Source organism: Lonchura striata, chromosome 3 (genome assembly GCF_050655825.1).
Source record: "Lonchura striata isolate lonStrDom1 chromosome 3, ASM5065582v1, whole genome shotgun sequence".
Classification (NCBI taxonomy): Eukaryota; Metazoa; Chordata; class Aves; order Passeriformes; family Estrildidae; genus Lonchura; species Lonchura striata.
The window spans coordinates 18,355,959-18,376,525 of NC_140705.1; the positions used below are offsets into that span (position 1 = coordinate 18,355,959).

Genomic DNA, 20,567 nt, shown 5'->3' on the forward strand with positions numbered 1-20,567 from the left:
TAAAATAACTTGCATTGGTAAAGCCAAATTCCCAAGTTCCCACCACAATAAAACAAAATAGATTTTGTGAATTTGTTGCTTAAAGTTTTTAACAGGCTCTAAAAGAAGGAGGTTTTGATTTGTGTGAAGCTGTTTATGGTGCTTTTTAAGATTTGACCTCTCCCTTTATGTGATTAAAAGTGGCAATATAATTAATACTTTTTCCTGACTCTAGGGCCAGCAGGTAAGTAGTTACCAAAGAAGGAAAGGTGCTATTTCTAGGAGCCAAATAGGAGCTCTACTTTTTGAACTTCTGCTTGTAACAAATTGGATTTTGGTTTGGTAGATAAGGGAGCTGTAAGCAAAATCTCCAAAGTGCAGAAATTAAGGATTCTTTGAACTACTTATAATTGACATACAAGTTTCTTTAACCTCTGTGGACCTCCTGCATAGATCTGTAGCCAGTTCAGCATACATTGATTCACTCTATCCAACTCCTCTTGACATGAGCAGTGCTGAAAATTGTAGTAAGGCTGGTAAGCTTCCAGAGTTAGCAAACCATTGTAGAAACATCTTCACTCTTTGAAGAGCAAACAATAAAAAATAGTGTTTCTCAAATGTCTACAGATGGAAATTAGCCCTGATTATTTATGGATGGCTGTTAGCAGAATAGTGGCATAAATTAGAAATACCAATGAAATGCTATTCAGGTGATTTAATCAAAGACATCAAGGCCAACTAGTTCGAGAAAGAAAGTGAAAAGGAATAATTCCAGAGATGATTGCTGATTTAACTTGTTTGAATGAATACACTTCAGCGCCCTTGAAATTACTCCAATTAATGAATGAAATACTAATGGCTACCAAATCAATCAAAAATAAACATGTTCATTGTGGGTGACTTTTGAATTTAAAACAACCAGAAGAGAAAGTTAAGCCATTGGGCTAATTTGAGGCACCTCACCATTGCAGTAGATAGCACTTTCATTTCTTGGGTAACACATTCCTGACTAAGAGGAAGCTGGAGTGAATAGGCAACCCTACAGAGGTCACAAAACCCATCATGTTTCTGTGTGATCCTAAGAGATATAATTTGTATATCTGTTCACTTTCCAGGCTAGACATATTTTGCAATTGTGGGTGTGCTTGACCACTGAGAGAAACTCTTCTGTCCATCAGTACAGGTTGATTGTTTCTAGGTACTGCTTCATGAGCATAGCATCTGTTCTCCCAAGACAAAATGCCAATTTACTCCTTAGAAGTATTTTTTGGATTCTGTTGACCAGCAGTTTTCTCCCCATTGTAACAATTCAAGCAGCTAAATAGACTGATCCTGACCAGATTAGGTAGTGCCCTTTAAAAATGCTGTGTGAACGCTAAGCTTAATTTCTTTTGTGCAGTAGATTTATAAGTTTCAATGCTTGTGAACATCTGTGAATAGATCCAACTGTGGATGCAAAACTCATTTTAAAGCTGATATCCCAAAATTCCTGATAATGAATCAATAATAGTTTTACTGTCATCTTTAACTGGTGTATAAATGCATATATAATGGTAATAACAGCTTTGCAATAGTCTGTCTAATAAAAATTATAAAAATAAAACTAGATATAGGATAGGAAATTAAAGTTGGAAGGGTTTTACAAAGATCATTTAGTCCAACTGCCTGGTGGCTTCAGGGCTGACAGACAGTTAAACGTAGTTAAGGGCATTGTCAAAATGCCTCTGAAATACCTGGGGCATCAACCACCTTTCTGTGTCTGAAGTGTAATACATAATTCGTAAAAATTCCTTACAGTAGCTAACTGCCCCAGAGAATTGCACCTTAATCACCTTGCAATACGCAGTATTTATAACATGGTTACTGCTTTTTATTTGCCATGAAAGATACATAGGTTGTTTTTGGGGAGTTTTCTGGGGGAAAACTTGGGGGAAGACCCCTCTTTTGTCTATATAGTTCTAACCATTTTAATTTAAGTTATAATGGGCAAGTTCCCAACTTTCTGGTATTCTCTGTTAGAAGCCTATCCCAAGCCTGTCACCATGATGGCAAGAAAGAGAGTCTTTGGAGAGGCAGCATCTCATTTGCAGTGAATTCCTGGATGATTTTTCTTAAATTGGCTCTTCCCCAGGAGTAGCTTAAATGTGGTTATCCATTTAAATAGTTTACTATTGGGAAAACAAAGCTCTATAAAGTACAAGATTTCATTTGCAAAGGGGGTCCTGGGGATCGAAAGTGGATATACACGTGCCATGTGTTGCAGTCTCCATCCTCTGCTTTTTCTGCTGTTAGGAAGTAATTTGAAAATTATCTAAAATAAGAGCAATATATTCCATGGCTGAACAAGAGGCTCATATCTGTCTCCACAGCAGAACCTGGAGTGGTAGCCTTCAGCGATAGTTCCTGTAGTCCACAGGAAAAAAAAAGAAGTGAGCAGTTATTGGGAGGAACAGCACAAACTCTTCCCAGGAGGGATGTCCTAAAGGAAAGGCTTGGCTGTGGTGTGTGGATCCTCTGGCCATGATTGTACTACTAAAAGGGAACTTCCCAGGACTGTTCTTTAGTCATTAGAGCATCTGCATATAGCAGCTTATGTCCGTGATAATAAAAAAAAAATAATAAAAAAAAAAGAAGTCTCTCATCTTCTGAAACAGAGAGGCTGCCTCAAAAATTTCTGGCTGGCTGATGGTTCTTTGAATCATGCCCATGCTCAGACTATGCCAAGGATTGGTCTAAAAGCAAGGAAAGTTTCTGGCACCATCTCTTCTCAGAGATCCCTTGTAATTATATAATGAAAAGGATTTATTTCCCCTGTATTGGGTTTGTATGGCGTGTTTTTGGTAGCATGGGGGCCCACAGAGGCGGCTTCTGTGAGAAGCTGCTGAAGCTTCTTCAATGTCTGGCAGAGCCAGTCCCTGATGGCTTCAAGAACAGATGTACTGCTGGACAAGGCCAGGCCAACAAGAGATGGTAATGCCTCTGTGATAACACCGTTCAGGATAAATCAAGACAAAAGTTGTTGTGCAGTTGTAATTCCAGCCAGTTAAGAGCTGAGTGAGACCACGTGAGAGGAGCAGCTCTGCAGACACCAGGGTCAGTGCAGAAGGAGGGGCAGGAGATGCTCCAGGCACCAGAGCTGGGATTCCCCTGCAGCCCGTGGTGCAGCCCATGGTGAGGCAGCTGTGCCCTGCCCCTGCAGCCCATGGGGATCCACAGGGATGCAGAGATCCTGCAGCCCATGGAGGGGCCCCACACCAGAGCAGGGGGATGCCTGGAGGAGGCTGGGACCCTGTGGGAGGCCCATGAAGTGAGGGCAGAGAAGTTAATGGAGAACTGTCTCCTGTGGGAGGGACCCCACAGTGCAGCAGGGCAAGGACTCCTCTCCCTGAGCAGTGGGAGAAACCACAGATGATGAACTGACCATAACCCCCATTCCCATCTCCCTGCACTGCTGAGGGGGAGGAAGTAAAGCTGGAAGGATGAGGAAAGGTGTTTTTAAGGGCTTATTTTACTTCTCATTATCCTGCCTTGATTTTGTAAGTAATAAATTCATTTTATATCTCTGAGTAGAGCCTGTGTTGTCTGTAATGGTATTTGGAGAGTGATCTCTCTCCAGGGCCTTATCTCAACCCATGAACCCTCTGTTAAATTTTCTCTCCTCTGACCAGCTGCAGAGGGGAGTGAGTGGCTTTCATGGGTGCCTGGAAGCAGGCCAGTGCCAGCCCACAACATCACCTAATTTAGGGAGAGAATAAACTAAATCTTTGGGTCCAAACTGTGAGCAATAAAAGCTCTAAGGAAACAATGCTACTTTCATACATCCAACATTTCTCTACTTGGAATGACAGTTTGGGGACTATCTTTTGGGCAATATTCTCCAAAGCAATCCCAGGCACAAAATAACAGCCATCTTACTAATGACAAATGAGCACTGGCCCTTGTTACTTATATGCTTCTTTGAAAAATTAGAAAATGTTTTAAACACTATCACAAAGTCCGTGAATATTATGTTTGTTCAAATGGATCCTGGTATTATCTGCAGTTTTAATTTTATTATCCAACAGAATTTAAAAAAGTATCAGAAATAATTTGCTATATTTGGTTCAGTTTGGGTTTTTAATTTTTTTTTGTTTTACTTTTGTGTAAAACATTTTTGTTTATTTTTGCATAAATTTGTTTTACTTGATGCTCAGGCCCTTGTGTAGTCTGGGTTTGGCTGAAGTCTTTTTTGAGAGTTTAAAATACCTCAGAGACACATCTAAGAGTTTAAACATAAGTATAAAATATATGGGGAAAAAATAGGGGGATCTTTAGATGTGATTTGGTTCTCTTCTGTACTATAGTGTATATAGTAAAGGACATGCTTTTCTTAGCATACTATTGGCATTAAAATTTAATAACATATATGGGATCTATTATATAAAAATGAATAAGACAAAACTCCTTTTCAGATAAAATACATAACTTCAAAATATGCACATTTCTCCTACATATTCTTCATTTTTTTCTGCTATCTCTTTTATCATAAACACAAATAATATTTACAGACCCTGAAGGAAGAAATAAAATTTAAGACTGCAGGTACCATTCCTAGATTTCTTGAATTCTCTAAAAAACAGTTATTTCAATTTTCTAAATATAATCACAGTTATTATAAGCAATACATGATCTTGATTTATTTTTTGAGGAGATAACTTGGAGAAGAGAGCTGAAGTTTCATATACCTTACAAAACCAGCATTTTATCATGTCGATGTTTGTCTTCTTCTGTGAACAATGGTTTCCATTAGTGTCTTGTACAATTACACCTGTTTGATTATTAATGTGTTCATAAAAAAAGACATTTTTACCCTATTTCTATTTCATTGTTCATTCTGGCTGGGAAGGAGATTTCTTTCTAAAAAGACAAAGAGCCCAGTTGCCTGAATGTAATTGTATTCTCAGTTTACTTTAAGCAGAGATTTTAGTTGATCTAAAGTAAAAAATGTTGGTTTATGCTGTAAGCCAAGTGAACAGAAGCTGTTCTTTCCCATTTTCCCCGTCTTTATTACCTAATTGTTATTCCTTATTACAAAGTGTCTACCCTTATGTAATTTATTTATTTTGCAGCAGGTTCCTTTTCCTTCACACTTGTTCTAACTGGTAGTAAACCCTTAATGCCACAGTGGCCAATGGTAAATCACCGTGTCTGACGCTGGGAGACAAAAGAAGCAAGAGGGATCTGTGAAAAATGCCTGCAAGAAGCAAAGCACAGTGTGGATGGAGATGATTCACATCCCTGCAGTGAATCTTCGGTAAAAGGTAGCAGAGCAGAACCAAAGACCATTTTCACTCATTTTGAATTCATTTCACCTGATCTCTAAAGTATTTCCCTGCTACCCACCAGAGCTTTGAACCAGGCTGCATGTCTGAGTACTGCTTTTTTCCTTCTTTTTTTTTTAATTTAAAAAAAAGTGAGTGCAAAAGAGGCAGCTAACAGAGGGAGAAGCTACAAGCAAGGAATGCAAAAAAGAAACCAATTTGGACATCAGTCTGTCCATCCCTTGAAACTATCACAGATTTTTTATGCAATCTGATTTAGAATAAGTTTTCCAAAAACATATAACGATCTTTAATTCCCAAGTTACTTAAGTGCTTTTGGAAAAGTTGCTGAAAATTGATACATCCATAATTAAACAAAGAAATCCTTTCTATTTAACAAAGCCTGCTGGTAATTTTTTGTCTATTTTTATTGCTATTTTACCTGTTTCATTGGGAAAATATTTTTTTTCTCTTTTGCAGTATTGTAATGACTGATTTAGTAGCTTAGGACTATCTTATTACTGTACAAGTCTATGTAAGTCTTCTGATTACTTTTAATTAAGCAGAATCAAACCTGTTGCCCTTCATCCTGAAAAGCTATAGCAAGATGCTTATATGAGTCACAGACTCAAATTAAGTAAATTTAAGCTTGCACAGATAAAAGGACACTGAGTTGAGGGTGACCTCATGGATTGTTGTATTCCTTTCTAGCCAAGACAACTGCAACTATCATACAAGCTGAGTTTCTTGGGGTTCAAACTGGTGATAGGGCTAGCCCTCTTAGTATGACTGAAAAGATTCTGTGTTTTCCTGCCTTTTCAGGCATTCCAGCTCATTTCTGCATGACAAGAGACTTGGGATGCAAGTCCATGTGCTTTCTGATTAACTTCAACTGAAGTTGGAAAAAATCAACACCAGATTTTGCCACTATTGAGATATTGAACCTAGATTCCTCATATGTAGAAATTTCAATTTAATTTCACTGGGGAGTTTACGAAGATTACCTTGTTTAATTATCTGGGGAAGTGCCTGCATTTTTCCTAGCTGCTGAAGCTCTGTACTTTTTTCCTATTCTGTCCACAGCTGAGACTTTCCATAGTCATTCCCCAGGGTCCCTTTTTTCTTGTAAGAACTGTTGGCTGCTTCTCACTTTTGTGACTGAATTTTGGATCCTTCTTAAAAAAAAATTCTTTAAGTTTTGGCCATCTGGAAGTAATACCATTGTTACATGTGGGGTACTACACTGTGTAACTTTGGTTATAAGATTTATTCTAGATACACTATTAAAAATTTTAAAGGGAGCTGCTAAGGCCTGTGGATGTGAATTCTTGCTGAAGTAGCAGTAATACACTACCCAGAAAGTTATAGACAATGAGGGTTGGAAATCATAACACCATAGGAAAGTAAAGTATGGGCCTGTTTCTTCTTCTGACAATCAGAACAGAATCTTTTTATGCTAAGTGGTCTGCTTTGCAAACATACACAGGATCCCCAGTTCTTAAAAGAGTAAGCCTACCCAATATATCTTATGCTCACTGATGCTATATGTTGCAAGGGATAACATTTTCACTATGGAAGTGCTTTTGATTTGCCTGGCTTATAAAAATATAATGTTAACCTTTTATTTTTGCTACCATCAGTGATGTTCCAGGTCCTAATACCTAGAGGTGGGTCTCACTGCATGTCAGGGTAGTAGCAGAGAATACAGATTTCTCACCCTGCCCTGTGTCAGAACTGCGGCTACAGCTCAAGGTGGCAGACAAAGGGAAAAGAGAGAGACAACGTGCATGTGTTTGTGTGCACGTAGGCAGTGTTAACAGAAGGGAATTAGCTGGCTCAGAGCTTTGATTATTGACTACAGAGAGTTTCAGCTTTGGTCTCTTGTGTGAATCAGTCAGATCCACGATATCCAAAAGTGGTTATCAGCTGATGATTGTTTGATTGCCTGTGAAGTAATTAGTTTGAACTGGGCTTCCCCAGTGAGACTCACCTGGTGCCTGGGCACCCTTTCCAGGTGCTCTGGGGCCGGATGAGGATGTGATGCCTCCAGGCAGCCCCAGCTCCCTGTAACCCTCTTTTTGCTGAAGTAAGGGCTGCCTCTGCCACAGCACTGCTGATGGCTTGCTGTTGTAGTCATGTCCAAATCCATCTCAGTATAAATGAGCCAAATAACCCTGGGAGCTGAAATAATCAGTATTGGCTAAGCTGGCCGGATCTGCCAGGGATGGTGGGGAGATGGCCACACAAACCCTTCTGCCAGCAGGCTGGAGGAGCTGGTGGGCTCTTAGCAGTGGGACTGGCAGATGGGACTGGGGCCAGCAACTGTGCAGCTGACACAGCTTTGTCTGCAATGGGCTTGAAGGGAATCTACAAATACTAATCTCTATTCTTCACTCTTGTGAAGAAATCCATTTCCTGGGACTAAATGAAAGAAGAAAATCACCCTCTTGGTCTTACTTACTTACCAAAAATTCTTTGGTTTTGCTGTTATAGACACCAGTCAGTTAAGTCTAAACCTTGGTACCATTATGAGAACAGCCAAATAACCATTGCTTTCTTTTAAATAGGAAGTTACTTCTTAAATGATGAGAAAGTTTGTAATTCTTTGATCTAAAATATTTGTCCTAACTAGCATGCTAAACAACCATTCCTGTGGCTATTCCTTATACCTGGACAAAGTGAGAGTGCAAACTCCTGGATTATTCCAGTCCTGCAGCTAGGCTGCCTGACCTGTATATAGAAGGACTTCCAACAATTTTGAAAAGCATTGAATTCACTGTTAAACATTTTAAAAGAGTGAGAAGTAGAGATTTTCTTTTGGTGATAACATTTTTTGAGTTGTAATTTTGCATTACTGATGCAGTATAAAACATTTACTGTACTAATGGGATGGGAAATTTCTGTGGGAGGGAGCAGCAGCAGCTATCCTAGAGACAGTTGTGAGGTGTGGCCATGAAGTTTGCATTTCTGGAGCCACTTCTCTGCCTTATCTGCAAGTAATAACCCTGTAATGGAAGTTGTTGCCTTTTGGCCTCTGCACCAAATAACCCTCAAATAATGACCAAAAACGTGAAGTCCTTCTAGTTAAAAGTTTTGCACCCATCAAGTTATTAATTCATAGAAGAGAATATCTGTTATTCAGCCATGTTAAAAAGCAGCTGAAAGCTTCTAAACTGGAGCATGATGTCCATTATGTACGAATACATTTTTAAAGAATATATTTTAATTAAATCCTCAATATAATAGTCACTGTTTCCTGTATCATTATTTGGCACACAACATATATTAACTCCTCTAAAACCAACCTACTGTCACAGTTTGTGTGTGTTTTACACGTATCTCCCCCAGCTGTATCACCTGGCAACAAGCTGGTCACCTCTTATGATCTGTTTAGTTATCTGCTTCCCATTATTTCAGGTTTAAGTTCTTTTCCTGACAGTAGCTGGAAATGTTTCCTCCTGAGTGTCCATCCCGTGGCCCAGCTGGCAGGAGCAGCATGGTGGGAGCTTCTGAGGGTTGCACTGTGGTGTTGCCTGCACTTCTGGCAGGAGCATCAATCCAGAACAGTGCTGGTTAAGTAGCGAGTACTCTGCACAGTGAAGTACCTTGGCTGGGTCAGACACACCACACAGATGAAGAGCAAACCAGGGCATTTCCTCTTGACATTTTACTGGGCAGTTGGAGCTATTTGCACACAACACAGAGTGACAGGTTTGCTGATTGTTTTAATTGAAACTCTTGTCCTTTCAAAACATTACTTGGTACCAGCCACATAGCTCCACCCTACCTGGCCCAGCTAGTTTACATTTTAAATATAGACATGGCCAGATACAGCCATTCTGGCTGTAACAAGGTTGGACCAAGCAATTCCATCCCACCCTCTGCTGCTCATTTCTTCTCATTGTACCAAAGGGTAGCTCTTATGGTTCTGCAGGCTTTACTGCTGGACAGGTTTCCAGAGAGGGTGAGAGATTATCCTACCTATAAAACACTTAAGACAGGCATTGTGGACAGAAGTTGGGAAAGGAGGGAAGTCTGAATTACAGCTGGACTAATGATTCTGTCACAATGCACATTGCCCAAAATCTGGAGATGTTGCTGATGCACTTTCTAAAGAAATGTTGTAGGACAATATCATCTGTCCAGGATCTGTAAAGTTCTTTATTGATTTACTTCTAGTCAGTATTATTAAGGTTTCATTTTCAAGCATTTACTTAAAGTTATATCTACTTGTGAGTGCTCACAATGCTATATGCTTATTTATTTTTTTTTTCTGTTTACTATGTCTAGATAAATGCATGGACCAACACTTGCCAGAGCTGTTATATTATGGGGTGTTATTTTAGCACAAATGCTTACTGTTCAGCACCTGTATAAGATCAGCCATGACAGCTGATGGTTTTAAATTTATGGTGCTTCATGTTGACAATATGATTTCAGCTCCAAAACAAACTCTACTTCAGTCTTCTTGTCTTTGCACATATAATTTTAAGCAAGAGAGAACAGCTCTAGACTATTCTGGCAATCTTATATCTTATTGCATCATATAATGTGGATTATATACAACAGAGATGGCTGAAAAGTGCAGTTTCCCTGCAGACTCTGCCCTGACAGATTTGCTGTCTGCTGAATCCTGCAGAGAATCAAGGATGTGCATTGCAATGCTTCATCTCCTGCAGAATGCTGTGAACTTTCAAGTTGTTTTCACTGTGTAATTCCTACAGTTTTTAAAGTCAGGTAAGAGCAGTAGATGACTAAGTGTTAGATACAAAAAATGTAATTTATGAGCAGTGTTTTCACATTCAGGGTCATACACATTGTAAATCAGATTATTGTCTAGTTTGCTAATACGTGGCACATTGTGCTGCAATGTAAAGCTAGAGCAGAGCACTTACCACATGTGGAGTACTATTACTTAATTGAATGCATATCATGTGGCACAAAAGGAGACATAATATATATAAGGACAAAAGTGGAATAGGATAACGTGATGAAGAAAGGCATGATGCTTTTTGCTTTGACACCAGATGATTAAATGACTACAATCCATATATTTCAACCCTTGTAATTCACATATTTCATGCCGGCAGTGATATTTCTTATTTTATCTTCAGCATTAAAGTATTAATATTATGGCTTGTGAATAATATAATCATATGCAGAATCGTATATTTTAAATCGGTGTTGAATTTACCCCAACACTGCCATAAAGAAACCATAGCTTCAGGATTTAAAACCAAAATTAGTAATGAAATTAAGAAATTGTTAGTGTGTTGGTGTCAGATTTGGCAGGGCAAAGCCGAGCAGTTTTACAAATTTAATCCCTCCTCCACAAAGATTGCCTAAGCTAACTAATAGTAATTTGATATTTATTATTTAATGAGTTTGGATTTAAGCAAATAAATTTTCATCTTTGTGTTTATCCTTGTGAAAGTATAAACTGATGTATTATGCAAATAGCATCATCCCTGGTAAACCCACCAGCTTTCTTCATTCACTCTGACTTGTGTGTGTGTTCCCATGTTGACACCTTCATTTTGAATGTCTTTCTAATCCCTTATTTATTGATTTATAGCTGTCTCCTTTCAGCTTACTTCACTTCTGTCGACTACAAGATGTTGGTTAAAAGCAGCCTCTTCCCAAGAAGCTTTGGGCTTGCTGCACTTGGGTTCACAGCTGGCTCAAGGATTTGCTCTTTTGTGCTCTTGGTACTGTGAGAGAAAATCAGGTTTAAAATAACCTCAGCCAAACCATCCCTGTGGAGTGAGCAAGCCAAGCAAATTTCCATATGCTGTAAAGAAACAAGTACAGTAAAGGAGCAAAAGTGATTCTGATGACTAGAGCACATGCACAGAAAATGAATGTGTCTGAACTGTATGTGTACAAGTAGGAACATTTTGGAGACCTTGGAATCTGAGGAGTAGCACTGCTGTAAGCCATTAGCTTGTGTCAGTATTTAACCCCAGGCCCACACAGCCACTCAGTCACTGGTCCAATGGGATTAAGGGAGAGAATCATAGAGGTAAAAGTGAGAAGACTCATGGGTTGAGCTCAATAGGTAAAGCTCAATAGGTAAAGCAAAGGATGCTCACAAGCAGAGCAAGACAAGGGAATTAATTCATAATTTCCTATGGGCAGTGTACAGCCACACCAGGAAAGCAGGTTTCCATTATGCATAATGGAGACATGACTAGACAAATGCCATCAATCCAAACATCCCCCTCACCTTCCTCCTACTTCTCTCACCTTTATATGCTGAGCATGAAATTGTATGCTGTGGAATATTCTTTGGGTCAGCTGGGGTCAGCTGTCCTGACTGGGTTCCCTCCCACTCCTTGTGCACCTCCAGCTTCCTCGCTGGTCTGGTGGGGTGAGGAGCAGAAAGGTCTTGACTCTCTGTGAGCACTACTCAGCAATATCTAAAAAATCTCTATTATCAACACTGTTCTGGTCACAAAAATAAAACACAGCCTCTTAATAGCTACTATGAAGAAAATTAACTCTCTCTCAACCAAAACCATCTTGACTTACCAGCTCCCATCTCTGACTGTCTTCTCATATTGCTTCCTGAAATCCAGGCAAGACCTTCTCATTTATGTACCTCATTGTAAACTCCCTAACACAGTTTTAGGAAGTGAGACAAATAGTGCAGCAGTATTAAGACAGTATAAATAGTAGTGTTTGCACCATTCTTTCTTTAGAAGCATGCACTGATTTGCCCCTGATTATTTTCTTGTTTGAAGAAGGTAAGATAATAAAAATAGCACTAAAATAGTAAAAAAAATTTGGCTTCTGACTTAAATACTCCTTACTCCAGAAGCTTCTGGAAAGCAGATGCAAGTGTCCATTAACCATATACACAACAGAAAGAGCTGGGTCTAAATTATTTATGTGGTGTGCTCAGTGGGAGACAGATAAGCAAGCACAGACAGCAGTTGCTGCTGTGGGATGGCGCTGAGCTTGTCACTGGTCCTGGTGTGAAGAAATGCTGCATGGAGGGGTTTTAGATGAGCCTGTGCCTGAGAGCTGAGGACCCTGTATTTGTTGTGAATGCTTTTAATTTCTCTGATCATGGATTGTTATGTAGAGTGCAGTGAACAGAGAGCAACTCTCACCTCTCCTTCCAATGAATAGCAAGTCACCTTATTCTGTGATGTACAAGGCAAAGTAATTGCATCTCAAATGTGTGGTGCATTTTTGTTTAGAAGGTTAGAACAAAATTGATTTATGAAACAATTTTCCCTGTTTCATGTCAGAGAGCCCATTTTCTGCTGAATAATTAGATGTGGGTTTCTCCTGTATGATGACATACTCTTTTGTGCAAAGGATAGTTGCTGCTTTTCATTAAACAAATCTCAGAGGAAATTTTGTCTAGTTGATTATGAGATTTTTTTTTTCCTGTGACATTATTTCACAGATTGATTCTAGTTGATTTAGGAAGAGTAATTTTTTGAATCGTGTTTACCTGTGTTCACCATAACATGCAGTAAACATCTATCTTATGCTACTCCAGAGATAACTGTTGCTTTTCATCTCAAAATCATAATTTTAGATCAACATATGTGAGAATACCTGTACAATGTGATTGCACTTGATATGCAAACAATTGTCTTGCTGGTCCTCAAACTATCCCCTGGGCTTGCAGTTTGGTAGTGAGCACCTCAGGACAAAAATATTCTCCTGACCTGATGCCTTTATTTTATCACAGTCACCTATCAGAGGCAGCCACAATTTATGCATATAGATTGAAGATTTTTTAATCCTTTAACATAGATTTTTAGGTAATTTTTCAAACTTTGGTACCTCAAGTTATATACATAAATTATTGCTTTTTTGTTCTGGGTATCCATTTTAATAATGTAAACACTGAATTGAATTCAGATGCCCAGTATATTAAATCTCCTAAATTTGAAATAGTGCTCTACCTTTTATTAGACATTGAATTGAACTTTTTTTTTTTTAGGAAATTATAGTGTTTCCAATTAGTTTCTTTACAATATAATTCCAATCTCATGAAGTTTAAACAAGAGAAGTTGAACATTAAATGAGCTATTTACTTTTTATAGCCTTATATTTAATCTAGGAATACAGTAAACAAAAACTTACAGAATATATTTGTTATGTTATTGGTATATTAACAGCATTTTTTTAAAAAGTTGTATTCTTATGAATTTGTTAGATTAAGTGATTTTAAAAGTATCATAAAATAAAGACATCATAATTCATTGAATAAGCTGATGCTGTGACTTCAATTTTAAGAAATTGTGGTGATTCTACAGATCTAAGATCATTGTTTCAAATAAGTTTATTTTTAATTTGTAGATATTTTCACTTTACTTCCTCCTTTCCTTAGTGTAGACTGAAAATGCACATTTTTTCCCAGGAAAAACAATACTCCATTCTGGATCTAATTTCTGAATCTGTCTTTCATGTCAGTGGAAGTAATCTTCATAGTACTTTAACACAAATGAAACCTATGTTATGTGTGATGGTGTGATAACTTGTTTACTGCTTGTTGGGACATACCTTTAACACTCTAAGAATTTTTTTTGCAAGCTAAATATTAGGAGTCTTTAGAAGAGAGGAAGAGTAGAAGGGGATTTTGTTCCAGAATATTTTGAGTAGTAGCGCCATGGATTCTTTTCAGCTGGTTTTATAGTTATGCAGTTTCTCTAATAAATGCACTATACATACTGGATTTAATGTCTGGAATTATATTTCTCAGTTGTTGTCATGTGTTAGGCAGAGTCTTTGTGGGAATTATGAAAAATTGTAGATTTTCTAAACATGTGAAGATGAAGGAACTACATAAAGTCTGACGAGTATATGAAATATTAACAGAAATTCTGCTATGGACAGGAGGGCTTCCTCCTGAAGAAAAAATCAGAAACCCAGAACGCATGCAGAATAATGCAGGGTCAGATCTGTAGAAGAATGGGAAGTTTAAAACTCTTCAGGCAGATGATTTCTGGCATAGTCCAGGATTTAAACTTCTGTGACCTTCTACGAAACCTTAAATAACAAAGGCAGATTAGAAATAGTACTAGCTGCAGTCATAAAATTCATTCACCCAGACTGTAATCTTCCTTAAAATAGAAGTTACAGCCTTCTTGGGAGGACCATTCCTAAAGATTAACAGAGCATTCACTACGTGTGGGGAAAAAATGGGCCTAAAATTAGAAGGCATCATTTTACAAAGCGGATATGGCAGGACAGAGAGAGCGAGTTGTGGTGAAGAGAAGCAGGGCCACCCTGGCACCTCAGAGGAAGTCATTAGGAGGAACTTGGTGTGGGGAAAAAATCTCTCTCTGAGCATGACCATTGCTGGGAAACCAGCTGGTCCCCATAGTGGCTGCTGTGCCGAGGGCAGGCGAGACAGACTCAGAGCTCTGATTGTATTGATCTGAATAATAAAAAATTTAAAAATAATAAGAAAAAGATTTTTTTTTTTTTTTTTTTTTTTGTAAGAGCAGAAATTAGTTGGGAAACTGATCGCAGCACAGAGCGGTAACTTATTGACCACTGTTCAGGGCAGCTGGAAGTAGAATAAAGGACATGAGAATGGGAAAGCCTGCAGCCACCCCACAAACAAATGGATAGCCTCTGGCTACCATATAGGAAAACTGGGATTCAGATGCATAACACCTTGATCATGTTATATGACAGAAATTTAAAAGAGAAACAGAGACAGGAAACTTATCTCTTTGTGAAGCTTGTTATTATACAAATTCTGGTACAATCTTTCATTGCTGTCCTGAGTGGTTTGCCAGCTGTTGTACACTACAATTTTTTACATGTGTTGATGTAGACAATGGCTGAGATCAGTATATTTGTGGTGCCATTAACAGACATACATTATAGCATACAGAAAATTATTTATTCATACATTGAATGGCTCCCAATGGACATTTTACAATGTACATGGAAAATAGGCTCTGTGAGATCAAAATATAAATGTAATAATTGAAATGGGAAGGTTTGGAGAGTGTAGATTTGAAGGTTTTGGAGATAAGAAAGTGTAACTTTCTAATATATTTGTTCATTAAAATGTCTAGTTCCCTAAGAAAAGAAACAACTGGTTGCCATGCTGCCCTCAGTCTCGGTGCTATTAATTAACTGACAGACATTGCAGCATACTGATTTTAGTACAGTATTGAAGAAGATTGCTTGTAGATTGCTCCAGAGAATGTTCTGGATGCTATTGTGTTCTGGAATACTCTGCTGGAGGATGAGGAGTAGAATATGTACTCAATTCCATTACACCTCACCAGTGTGTGCTACAGCCTGCATGCATTTCTGATGCTTATAAACTTACATTGAAAATGGCCCTGATTTGATCTACTCACTGCAGAATTGTTCTCAAACAAAGAGGCAGCTCCTGCAAGGTGGGGTAGTGCATTTTGTCATGTCAATGGCCTTATGCAAGTGTCTTAGCTGTGAAAACTCCCCTCAGGCAAGTACCAGGACATAAGCCTGAAGGTCCATCCCTTATCTAACTGATAAACTACAAGTAAGAGGCAGCTGTCATGTCTTAGAAGGTATCAAAGACTCCCAGAGTGTCCCATGATCCACAGTATTATATCATACAGTGTAAAACTTCCCACCCCGGAGAGACACCTGGGCAATCCCAGTGAGCCTGAGCATAATATTTACCCACTGGACTTGGAGTTTCATGGGTTTCGCCCATCCCAACAGATCAGGACTGCCCCCAGCACTTCAATCAACAACATCAAAATTGCAACAATCAAGTCTTATTTGTGGATCCAAGGGTCAGACTAATTAAATTTGTGCTCTAAAATTTTTTCTCTTTCCTTTCCATTATACATTTTCTCAAGCATTATTTTTATTATTATTTTATATTGTTGCATTTCTAATCAAAATGGCTGCATTTTAAAATTTGCCGAGTACCATCTTGTGTCTCAATATTCTAAATTTGCAAGTAAAAATTTGCTATTGAACATGTTGAGAATTTTCTTGTTTCTCCTGTGCACTGCACAGAGTAAATCAAACAACTTGCCCCTAAGCTCACCAAGCAGACCAGGACATAACATGTTGCTTGGTAAAATTGCTGCTTCCTGTCTTTTTCATTCCTTAATAACATCAGCCCATTGACTGACAAATCATACAACCAATGCATAAGTGACAATTCTTAAAATGTAATTCAACTTTGCATGGAATTTAAAATCTAAAATACAGTGAAAAGATTTTTATCTTTTCATATACATGAAAATAAATTTCAGCTTTGCAAGTACTCTGGAAGGTTTTAAAAACAATATAATAAAAGATTATACCACCTCTTAACGATTTTAGACTGCTAATGGCATATAATATTCCAAAATAGGAGTAATCCATCTTTTAATGATTTAAGCAAAAATTATTTCCTGTTTTCTGCAGCTACATAAGTATATGAGAAAAATCTTGATGTATTAAAAATTGATGATGAATAATAAACTGTCTTTATCTTTAATGCAGTATATTTAGTAGTATCTCTTTATATTTTCTATGATGTATTAGTTTAAATGCAGGCTTAACTTGTGCTTTCAATCTCTCTAGATTCCATATACCTAGTCTAATTTTTATACAGGAGTTTAAACTGCAATATATTGACATTTTTTACATATGTCCTACAGCTTTCTATTCTCAGGCTCACAATCTGCAGAAGGGATTGCTGTACCCTTAATAATAGAGCCTGTCCTAAAACCATTTAATGTAGTGATTTAATATATCCCAGATTTTTCTAAGGTCTATAAGAAAATTTGGAGGATATTTTGGAAGTCCTCCTCATCCTTCTATGGAATGACAATCAAAAGTATCTGTAGAGACAGTTCTGAAGTTGTGGTGTAACTTCCCTGCTCCATCCTCAGAGATACTCAAAAGCCATCTGAACATGGTAAAGGGCAAACAGTTCTAGGTGAGTCTTCACGAAGGGAGGGTTGGACCACATGACCTCCAGATGTCCTTTCCTACCTTAACCATTTTATGATCCTCCATTTACTTTGATAAAAGAAATTAAGATTTGTGTGGATATACATTTCATGAGAATACCTTTATTTTTATTCATCTGCCGTCACTACAGGATACAATCAGCGAGAAGATCTTGGGTTTTCTTCCGATATGTAACTAGATTCAACTTCGTACTTTTTTGAGTTTTCAGTTGTAACTACATATTGAAGGTGTACATTTTATTACAGCTGACATTCTTACAGATTTTTGTACTCACAGGTTACTGGGTTTTGGCCTCTTTTTTTACAACTTGACTTTCTGGATTTCTTATATGTCACTACACCCTTTAGAAAATATTTCTATTTCTCAACCACAGTGCAGTTATTGTCCTTCTTATTGCTTCTCTTTTTGTTTCAGTCATCTCCAGCCTTTAGTATTCAAATGTTTGTTACCCTTTCCTGTCATCTTTTGAGTCATGTTTTAATTTCTTGAAGGAAGGCAGAGTTCTCATGAGACTGGCATTTTCCCCCCTCTCCAAATACTACTTGGTTGCTCTAACACTGTGAGTGTAATGTAGCAGCAATAAAGCAAAGTTGTGCTACCTTCTGCAAACCTATAGTAATACTATAAGGTACCAAATTTAAAGGTTTTTCTCAATATCTTAATAGATTTTCAGGGAAAACCAAGAAAATAGGAAGAGGCGGAAGCATCTATAGGCTATAAATATCTCTATTTACATGCTTAAAATGATTGTATCCACTGCAAACACCCCAAATTGCTATATTTAAAAAATAAAACTTCTTTCTATTATTTTGTGTGTAGAATATCATTCTCTGATTAAGAACTGCTGCTTGTTTCCACATACACATTCAGTTGGACCACAGTTACTTGAGTAGTGATGAAAGTTAAAAGTTAAGTGGTTGGGTTTTTTTCTTTTTCCTGAAGGGAATAGGATTTATAACATAGGTCAGAGAACAGTTTACAAAACCTTTCATACAAAATTTCATATATAAAAGAGTAAATGAAGGAAATCAGTCATTTTCCCCCTTCAATCTTTTCACTTAAGTCTAGATTTATCTGCATATAAATATATAGGACATTTTCTGTAATTGCTTTGCTAGTAGAGCAGATGACCCATCAGATAATAGATAATAATGTACTTAACATTTAAATAATTCCTTCATACATATTATTATAAAGCATTTTACAAATACAGAGAAAGGAGAGGTAAATTAATTGATTTGTTAAGAAATAAGCAAAGGATAAAACCAGACTAAAACATAGGACTGTAGGATAAAATTCTTATGTGCTCTACATCAACAAGAAATTTGCTGTTCATTTTATAAAGCAACAATTTTATCCTGACTGTCCTATCTTCTTATCTATTGCATAGCTCACCACTGATTGCCTTTACCTACACTTGAGATGATTGACCTGATACAGGAGGTTAAAACCCTAAAATAATACTTTGTTTTGAATTTTTATCATAGTATGGCCTGCTTTGCTCATGGATGAGATGTCTCTCACTTCAGCTATTGCAATTAGAAATTAAAGCTGAAGCTAATTTTCTGAGCTTCTTTTTTTGTCAGCAAGGAGAAGATGCAACTCCAGAGTATGCTTCTTTCCAACTGTTTGAAGACAAAGATGAATTATCAGTTTAAACTGGCCCTGCTGTCAGAGGAAACAGTCTTGGAGTCATCCTTCTTCATGTGTTCATTAAGAAGTGTGAGATACACCATGTGGTGAGTGGATCGGAGCTAAAACTAACCTTGGGTGAAAATGGCTGGTTTTCAGCCAGATCAGCTCCCTGAACAATTTACTATATATTCATACAAATGTTGGTATCAGCACAAGACAAATCTGTGCAGGACTGGGAGCAAGGCATGTGAGTAAAAGCACTGCAGGCCTGCTTTCTTTCCCTGGTAGAATGAGCTTAAAAGATCTACTGAACACCAGTCTTTGCTACCAATGCTGGTTTTGACTGGGGCAGAGTTAATTTTCTTTATAGTAGCTGCTATGGAGCTGTATTTTTGGTTTGTGACCAAAACAGTGTTGATAGTTTAGGGGTGATTCTTTTACTGATGAGCAGCAATGACAGACTCAGGAGCTTTTCTGCTTCTCACCCCACCCACCAGAGAGGGGGCTGGGGGTGCACAAGGAGTTGGGAGGGGACATAGGACAGATGACCCCAACTGTCACACATACATATCCCACACCATACAGTGTCATGTTCAGCATATAGAGCTGGGGGAAGGAGAAGAATGGGGAGGACATTTGGAATGACAGAGTTTGTCTCCCCAAGTCACTGTTACTCATGGTGGAGCCCTGTTTTCCAGGCTGACTACCTGCCTGCCCATGGGAAGTTGTGAATGAATTTCTTGCTTTTCATTGCCTGCATGCACAACTTTTCTTTACGAACTGAACTCTCTTTATCTCAACTCATGCTTTTTCTCACTTTTACCCTTCTGAGTCTCTCCCCCATCCTCCTGGGTGGGGACTGAGCAGCTGTGTGGGGCTGAGCTGACAGCTGGGGTTAAACCATGACACCACCTACCATATTAATGATTAATCTCACCAACATTAATCTCACCTAGAGTTTATGTGCAATCACTGCTACCTGGCATTAACATTATCAGCTAAAGTTTAGTGTGATATTAGTACAATAGGCTTTTTTAAACTCCACCTCCATAAAGGAATCTGACATGGTTAAATAGCAATTAGAGAAATGCTGTTATTGAAAGTGGAGATGTTGAATTCTCTGTTTATTTGTAACATCTTACATGCAAAGATGTTAATTTCCAGATATCCTAATTGTGAAAATTTTAAGAATTATAAAATTGAAGGAGACTGAACAGGTTCACCCCATGCTCTGATCTTATACTCGATTTAGTTACAATTCTCTTAGATACTTGTTTATTTTACTGAGAAGGCAAGCCCAAAAGGATTAAACCTTGCCTGCAGCTTTCTTTTGTGCAAAAGTCAATTATGGCTGGCTAAATATCCCTGAGGTAAACATGTGTGAGGTTGATAATGTGGTTAGAATAGCAACAGCAGTTGTAAAGAAGACTGGTGTTCATGGAGTTAACACATTCCATATTGCTATCATGCAAAAAATTGCAGACACTTCCAGTCAGGGAGCATCAATCAATTTTTGTTAACTTTCAGGATTTTTTTCTTCCCGATGGAGCTAATATTACATCTAAATATTATGTGTGCTGCATCTGTAAATTTAATTCTATTTTCTTAAGGAAGCCTTCTGTATGAAAAATGTGAGTTAAAAATGATGTTATTTACCTGGTGCCACTGGATTGATTGTGGAATGGGTCAAATCCTGCCATCCTTAAT

General features: G+C 37.9%; 1 protein-coding gene across 2 annotated transcripts in view; it reads left to right on the forward strand.

Annotated features, from left to right (window-relative positions):
- The window catches only part of LOC144246076 (uncharacterized), a 183,418-nt gene that overhangs the window by 25,820 nt on the left and 137,031 nt on the right, over nucleotides 1-20,567 (forward strand). For both annotated transcript variants that reach the window (XM_085574560.1, XM_085574559.1), the window contains exon 1: nucleotides 1-18,964. This exon is cut by the window's left edge and continues 25,820 nt beyond it. The gene's annotated coding sequence lies outside the window, so the exon portion shown is untranslated. The remainder of the gene's footprint in view (nucleotides 18,965-20,567) is intronic.